Source organism: Neophocaena asiaeorientalis, unplaced genomic scaffold, assembly GCF_003031525.2.
Source record: "Neophocaena asiaeorientalis asiaeorientalis breed wild unplaced genomic scaffold, Neophocaena_asiaeorientalis_V1.1 scaffold113, whole genome shotgun sequence".
Classification (NCBI taxonomy): Eukaryota; Metazoa; Chordata; class Mammalia; order Artiodactyla; family Phocoenidae; genus Neophocaena; species Neophocaena asiaeorientalis.
Window position 1 is genome coordinate 296,064 of NW_020172316.1, and position 8,972 is coordinate 305,035.

Below are 8,972 nucleotides of genomic sequence, written 5' to 3' on the forward strand. Positions count from 1 at the left end.
TGGAGAAATAGAGTTAGCACTGGCATTAAATGTGCTATTTGATTTCTTTATTATAAATTTTATATTCTGTTCAGATTCTTTACCCACTACCATATGGTTTTCATTATGTTTGTTGCCATTTGTTATGCCCGATAAGTTAAAAATTTTATTATATATTGATTTACTGCTGTGAATGCCTGAAGACCTTTGTGCTCTCAACACCATCATTTATCAGATATCAATTGTTTTTTACTCTCAGACCACAGAACATATTAAACTGATTCTGGATATATCTTTACATGCTAAAGGGCCTGACCCCAATTTTTTTGTTAAAGGCCTTTTAGCTTCAGTTTTAAGAGCAATTTTGTTTTTTGCAATATTGTGGTGTTCTTGACTAGGATTCCCGCTTTTTCATTTATTTGGCTGTAAAGCAGGACAAAAAACAGTGTTTCAGATAATTTGTAGAGATGTGGCAGCTGTTCTTGATTTAATCAGTGTCCATAAAAATGATTTAGGAATGTTTTATTTGGAAAATGAGTTGTACAGGTGATCATAAATTAAAGTGCTTTAAAAAATATATGCCAGTTAAAAGGAATGAATATGGACTTCCCTGGTGGTCCAGTGGTTAAGAGACTGCACTTCCAATGCAGGGGGCCCGGGTTCGATCCCTGGTCAGGGAACTAGATTTCGCATGCCCCAACGAAGATCCTGCACGTGGCAAATGAAGATCCCGTGTGCCTCAACTAAGATACAGCGCAGCCAAATAAATAAATATATTTTTTAAAAAAGGAATGAATGCTTTGTCCCATCCTAGATTCTGTTACATATGGTTTTAATATGCCTCTATATGGTGGGATAATCATTGTCCAAAGAATGACAAACTGCAGCTGAATTTGCAAGATAATTTTCTGATTATTTTCCTATTTTTTCTACTTGCTTTGAGATACCTATTCAATTATCTAATACATAGTTGAAAATAAAATGCTGTATTCTAATGCAGAAGTCTACAATAATATATAAATATTAAAAAGTTTAACCATCGTGACATATAGAACATTAAAAGGTTAACTGAATAATTAATATTAATACTTTCTGAAACAAATTGGTGAATCTGAGTGTTAGAATTCTTCTAAGCATTATTTTCAGTTAAAAGTGATAGTTTAGCCTACTTATGAGTGAAATAGGAACAATAAACTTCTTTACAAACAAATGTTAGTGTCTCATTCTATGAAAATTAGGGTTGTTGAAGGGCATTTTGTCAGCCTGAACTCTGAAGTCAGGCAAACCTGATTTTGAAACAAAGCTTTACATGAATTTACTACCTATTGGAAAAGGAATATTACTTTCCTTATCTGAACTGAGGATTAAATGAGATTATGGTTGCATATGAGAAGTTCCTGGTACATAGTATGTAATAAAGGAAAAAAGCTGCCAATTATTTCATGAGATTGATTTACACTGATTGTCTAAGCATCTCAATTTATCTACCTTCCTGAATTAGCTGATTGACAGATAAAAATAATCTGATATGCTAAGAAAATAGCTAAAATTTCCTTATTTAGAAATGATAAACAAGGAATTACCACGTTATTTCAAAGTTAATTAAATTTGATTCCTTTTATCTATTGTGTGTGTGTGTGTGTGTGTGTGTGTATGTGTGTGTGTGTATAGATTTCAGTTGGCTTTAGGACAGTGCTTTTCAAAATTTCAGTGTACATGTGAATCACCTGGAGATGTTGCAGAAATCCAGATTCTTGGTCAGTAGGTCTGGGGTAGGGTCTGAGATTCTGAATTTCTAAAAGCTTACTGGTGATACCAAAGCTATTGGACCATGGTGTGTGTGTGTGTGCTGGTACTTGGGGTAGCAAGATGCTACATAATATATCCTCTTGCTCTTTCCTATCATATGCTTCCATAGCACCCTGAATGTACACTCTCAAAATTATTTGTTTTGGGTGTTAAAATCTTTTTTTTTTTTTGCGGTACGCGGGCCTCTCATTGTTGTGGCCTCTCCCATTGCGGAGCACAGGCTCTGTATGCGCAGGCTCAGCGGCCATGGCTCACGGGCCCAGCCGCTCCGCAGCATGTGGGATCTTCCCGGACTGGGGCACGAACCCGTGTCCCCTGCATCGGCAGGCAGACTCTCAACCACTGCGCCACCAGGGAAGCCCTAAAATCTTTTAAATCTTGTACTCCCTTCCATATATTGTAAGCTCCTGAAAGTATGTCTTCTTTTACCCACTGCTCTGTCCCAGAACAGCACAGTGCCTGGAGCTTGGCAATGAGTACTCATTTGTTTAGTGTTGGTAAACTACATGTCAGAAATGAAGTCCATGGCTGAAAAGATAATAAGAAGCCACAGATTGAAAGGTTCTACATAATGGCTGGGTTACAAAATAGTTTTGCAAAATGGACTACTTCTCCACACCCGTAGGTTCAGTTTAATTTCTTCCCCCAGAAATGTGTGTATGTGCCTGTGTCTAGTGGGAATGGTCAAAATTGCTCTTTGAAAGACATTGTATCATTCTGGTAATTAGATACAACATAACTAAATTTACTGCTTTATAAATTTACTTTGACATTGATTCAAGAAGGAGTAATTGAAAAGAGTAACTGAAAACAAAGTCAAGAGGGCTAGGTCACTAAGTTTCTTTATGGCCAAGATGACGCTGCCACCTAGTAGAGTTTTGAGAAGGTAAAATACTGTATTGTATACTGGAAATTTTCTAAGAGAATAGATCTTAAGTGTTCTCACCACACACACACACACACACACACGTACACACAAATGTTAACTGTAATATGATGGTGTGTGGGTAAACTTGGTTGTGGTAAACATTTTACAGTGTATACCTATATCAAACCATCACATTTTTTCCCTGTCAATTATGTGTCAATAATTTGTCATAATAGATTAGTTTGCATTTTCTGAGATTTTTATATAAATGGGTTCATGTAATATGTACTCTTTTAGTCTGACTTCTTTTACTCAGCAAAATTATGTCGTTGTGTGTATCAATGGTTTGTTTCTTCCTAAATGGAGCAGAATTCCATTTAATGAAGAGAAAGTTTACATTTTGAAGTAGATGCTATCCAGGCATTCATTTCTCTGCAGGGTGTATGGAAAGAGAAAATTATGAACTTTCAGTTCTGATTGTGTTGTTATGTAGAGTATAGAAGTGGGTGATAAATATAAAATTTTGCCTTTCTAGTACTTCACAAGCTAACTTTAATCATTTTAGATGTAGGTATTAATGTGTGCATTCATTTTACTTGAAAATAACATATACAGTATTCATATGAGCTAACATTAGCCTATCAAGTCTAGTTAACTCATGCTCTCAGCACATCCTTACAGGCAACAGTGAACTAATGGGGACTGGGACTGAGAACATTAATGTTGATTTGTGTCTCTTGGAGTTTTCTTCTTGTACAATCCTTCATAAAAGGTTAATTATGCATGGAGAGACATACCTTGAAAGATGGACAGAAATTTCAGATTGTTTTCATCTATTATATCATATTCCTGTTTTGAACCCCTTCAGTTTTTCTTGTTCCTCACTGTTTCTGGGGCAGCTGGCCACTTTTCCACTTTTTCAGTTCACACTGCAGAAACAGTGTGTGTGACTCTGGTCAGCTTCAGGCAAACACACATGTCCATATTCAGCACTTCTTGCCTTCTGCCACTTGGGATTAATCTTTGAACCAAGGAGTCTGGAGCAGGAAGAAAACATAGACAGAATCATAATGGTACTGTTTTCAGTAAACTCTCAAATACTGCAAATATTAACATGGAATTAATCATGACAGGAGAATATAAAGGAACAAGTTTGAAATTTGAGTAGGTGTTTCTTAAAATTCCTAATATGACCATTATGAAATATATTAGAGTAGTTTATAAATTTGAATTTAAAGTAAAATAGAAATATTCTTAAATTTTTAATGTCAAAACTTTCAATTTTTCATTTATTTGATAATTACATTACATATATACATATATATCTTTACATATAAATATATTAATAAAAATTTTAAGGTTATTTGGGACTTTTACCCAAGAACTGAAAAACTCTTTTGAGTTTAGGAAGTTTGGATTTTTTGTTGTGTCATTGTCCTTTTCCTTGATTTGCCTCTTATCTCAGGTGTCTGAACAGAATGCCGTATTTAGGGGATTGATTGCATTTCACATATTAAAGATGAAGAAACCCCAGAAACTCAGAAGTTTTTACTATTACTTTTAGATAGATGAGGAGTGTGAAAGGGTAGATATCCTTAGTTAATATTAGGGAACTAAATCTATCTGAGTAAAACCAATTGGAAAGAATTTTTTTTATCTCAGGCTAAGGGCCTTTGTTCTGCAGTAATGGCAGCTATTTAAAGTAAATTGTCCATTAAAGTACCACTCCAGCTTTTGACAAATTGCATCAAACTGTTTTCTTCCTCCAGAGAAACACAAACCTGAGAACGGTGGTTTTATTTTTTTCTGCTTGACATATAGGTTTCCTGAATCAGTAGGCTAAAATGCTTTTAGGTGCTCTATGAGACAACCCAAAGAGGTTATATGTGGTCCAGTAGAGCCCAAGTGAAGACATTGAATACTAGCAACTTATCTTGTGTGATGACAAATAATTGGTCATGCTCTTATATCATTTATCATTTTGAAAACAGTTCTCACTTTTTAATCATGTAATGTAAGAACAATGGAACAGAACTGACAAAAGCTATAAATCCTATTTTTGGCTAAAAAGCCATCGAACCATACAAAAATAATTCAAATGACTGTCAAGGTACAAAATCAAAGCACTGCTGTTGTAGGCAGCTACTATCTTACTTTCAGGTGACAAAAGTTCAAGTTGCTAATTATAACTGAGCAAAAAATCAATTTTGATAGAAATATTCTTTCAAAAATTAGCTGTAGTAAAGTTGCAAAGATAACTATACAACTGTGTGTGGTTTAGATGTTAATGGGATGAAATATTTTACTGTCTTTTTAACTTAGATTATTTTAGCTATGTGAAAATAATATCTGAATTGTTATCAGTAGTAAAAATAGTTATAATATTCTACCTTTACAGTATATAATAAGAAAAATAAACACTGCCTGTGTTTCTAAAACAAGCTATTCACTTTAGCTTTGATTATCTATATGTTGTGGTTATATAATTCATTAGTAAAAAATCCTTCATTGCAAAGTAAAAATTCTAATTCACAAATATGAAAAGAGCATTATGCTAAAATAACTGAAATTTGCTTAAATCCTTTGATTTTAGGGATAATTTTCTAATGTACAGTATTTTGTGGAAAGTATAAAATTCATTATCTCATACTGGATCCATAGTCTGGAAAGTTCTGAGTAGTATCAATTTCCTTGACTTTCACAACTTTGACACTTTTGAAGATAACAGGTCTGTTATTTTGTAGACTGTCCATGAATTTGGGTTTTTCTGATATTTCCTATTGATTAGATTCTAGTTATGCACATTTAGAAAGAATATCACAGAAATGAGGTTTTGTTCCTTACAGGAGGCCCATGATTTTGATTTGTCTCATTATTCATAATGTTAACTTTGATTATGTGTTTAAAATTATGTCTGCCAGACTTATCCACTGTACAATTACTCATTTTACTTTTGCAGTGATTAAGAATTTTGTAGAGGAGTGTTTTAAAATGGTGTAAACATTCCATTCTTTACTAAACTTTTGATACATTCATTTATTTGTTTAGATTAGTAAATTTACTTATTTTGATGCCCAAATTGTCCTACATTTAGCCAAAGGGAGACTCTTCAATATGGCTTCTGTGTCCTTTTGACATGTCCAAATTGTCCTTTAAGCACTTTATTTCTTGCTGGCATTAGTAAGATTTTCCAGGCCCTTTTTCTACTTTCCCTGACTCAGTCAGCTAGTCCACCAAAGATCTTAAGTTCCATTCCAGATGTTTAGAAACTGAGATCTGGTAGCACTTATTAATAAGGTATGCTCTTCCTAGGCTCAGTAGACAGTTCTAAGGTGTATGTGTATGTACATACATGGATACATACATACATTTACATCTATATTAATTCTATATTTCCACACATACATTTGTATCTATATTTCTTTCTGTCTCTCTCTGTCTTTGTCTCTTTGTATGTATTAAAATACCTGAGTTAACATCAGTGTCTTCAATTCTATTGAAGGATTTGTCCTTGTTTTCTCCCTTTCCCTTCTCTAAGTGTGAGAAACCCAACTCCTACTAGCTTCAGAATATGTACTGTATTTGTCAATCCCTCTGTATGTAAATAATCTCCTGTTGCCACCACTGCCCTCTGCTGCACAGATGCCTGCCTCATCCTGCTCAGGTTCAGATACCGTATCTCCTGTCTGCAAGGATGCTCCATTAACTGTTCATACTCCAACAGCCCAGGTGAGGCCACTGGCTCTCCTCCACAAGGACTTTCTCTCATACAAGTTGGTCTCTGGCATTCTGCAAATGTGCCCTAGTGGCTTCTCCTTTCCCTTGTGATAACCCATTTCCTCTTTTCCTCTGATATCACACACACATACACACCTTCCTGGATTTCTTCTATCTTTGTTTTATTTACATTTTTTTTTTCTTTTCCTGCCTGCTCTCTAGAGTTCAAGTTCCCTAGAGCTTCTTCCTTGCTGCCTATATGATGTCGATCAGTCTCATAGTTTTTTGTTTTGTTTTGTTTCGTTTTTTGGCGGTACGCGGGCCTCTCACTCTTGTGGCCTCTCCCATTGCAGAGCACAGGCTCTGTATGCGCAGGCTCAGTGGCCATGGCTCACGGGCCCAGCCGCTCCGCAGCATGTGGGATCTTCCTGGAATGGGGCATGAACCCGTGTCCCCTGCATGGCCAGGCGGACTCTCAACCACTGCGCCACCAGTCTCATAGTTTTAAGTTTCTTCTCCATGTCAATAACTCCCAAATCAGTATCTGCTGAGTTTAAAGCTGATACACATGACTGCCTACTTGGTGTCTATGCACGGGTCTCATGCATTTAGATATAAGATGGACAAATGAGACCTTTTGATTCTTCTTGTGCCACTCTTCTTCCTCCAATAAATGACACCACTATTGTTGTATAAGCCAGAATACAGGCATAGTCCTTGATTTGTTTTCCTGACCCACACACATGCAATATATTAGCAAATTCAGCAGGTATTTTCTTCAAATGTTTTCCTTGTCTGCTGATTTCCATCAATCTCCATTGCTGCCACCATGGCCCAAGCCATACTTATAACTCATGTAATTGCCTCCTAACTATTTTCTCCTACTTCTATAATCAATAATCTATTCTTCTGTAATCTATAATCTATTCCTCTAAAGAAGGTAGAACTATCTTTTAAAAATTAAATCAGACCACATTGTCTCTCAACAGAAATCCTCGCTGCTTTTCCATTGCACTTATAATGAAATACAATCTTCTTGACCTGGTCTACAGTGCTCCCTCTGTGGTCTGGCTCCAGTTTATCTCTGTCATGCCATCCTTTACCACTTTTCCCCTCTGGCTTACTAAGAGCTATTTTGTCCTTCTTGTTTTCCAACAGGTCAAGTTTTCCCCAACTCAGGCATTTGGATTTGCTCTCTAGTACACACTTTCTCCAAATCTTCATTTAGCTGACCCCTTCTCATTTGGATCTCACTGAAATATCACCTTCTTAGAGAGGTTAAATTAATTGACCAATTTGAGACCAAAACTCTCAAGTCTGTTAGTGAAGCTCTGAGTTCAGCAAGGCACTTAGTGATCATTTACAAGTGGCTGCTGAAAGTCTCCGAAGGGGGTTTGGAGTCTGTCCCACATATACAGTTCATAGGAGGCAACTGAGGTTTCATAAATCATGAGAGAGTTTAAGAATGTTAAGAGAACCCATGGAACAGTGGAAGTCAGGAGCCAGAAGATGGAGAACTTCTGATAGATATGTAGGGTCTTGACTTTATGGCCTAGACTGTAGACTTCAGCAGCGGTCACAGGTACCCAGTAGCATCTGGTAAAACCATCTACTACAGCACAAGAAGCGCAAAGGAAGGTCAGACAGCCAGGAACTAAAGCTATCCTGCAACCCCCCTTAGATACTTCTGAAATACCCAGAAGAGATCTCCCAGATGTGAGGTTTCTTTCCTCAATAGCCCGGAAGACCTATAAATATCTCCTTAAACGTATCCCTAGGTATCGTCTTGGGGGAAGGGGTTAGGGGTGAATGAAGTGCTAAAAGAATTATCACTTGATTTAAAAAGACTGAGGTAACCTGAGAAAATATAAATGGAAGAGATTTGGTTTATGAAACCTAAGCCCACCCAAGTTTCCTAGTGGACTAAGGGTAAATGGTCCATATGATCATTTTCACATGTACTGCTCATTTTATTCACCTGGAGGAGCTTTAAAAGCTAATGTCTGAGTCTGTCACCCCAGAGATTTTGATTTAATTGACCTGGGGTGTGGCCTGAGCATCATGATAGTTTGAAATTTTCCAGGTGCTTCTAATGTACAGCCAAGGTTGACAGACTGAGAGCCAGTGTTTTAGACTAAAATAATCTCTATACACATTTCCAGTCACATACCACCATTTCATATGTTTATATATCCTGGTATGGGTGAGATTTAGCTAGGACCCCTAATCCCTGACTCACTAGACAAATTCTGATTTTAAAAGTTTCCAAGGGGTATAAGTACTGAAATATTTCTAGAAAATGAATTATTTTAATCGAGTTAGCTCCATTAAAAAATTTATTAGCTTGAGGTCTCTTTTTGCCCCAACTGGCTTCAGTGGAGTCTGGGAGCATGTCAACTGGCCTCTTTGGACACCTTTCCCCTAGGTTCATACCATCACTTCGACCTTTTACATATTACTATCCTCACCTTGAGAGGGGATGTGGAAAAAGTAACTTAGTAAGTCTTCTTCCCAAAGGCTTAAAGCAGAGCCAACCTTTGCGATATTTTCTCTTCCTTTCTCTTAGGGTTTGTGAGCAATCATCCTTGTGGTCAGGATC

At 36.5% G+C, this 8,972-nt stretch overlaps 1 non-coding gene across 1 annotated transcript; it reads left to right on the forward strand.

Annotated features, from left to right (window-relative positions):
• Positions 1–586: 586 nt before the first annotated feature.
• On the forward strand, positions 587–659 carry TRNAG-UCC (transfer RNA glycine (anticodon UCC)). Its single transcript has one exon. It is a non-coding gene; the product is annotated as a tRNA-Gly (tRNA).
• Positions 660–8,972: the final 8,313 nt, after the last annotated feature.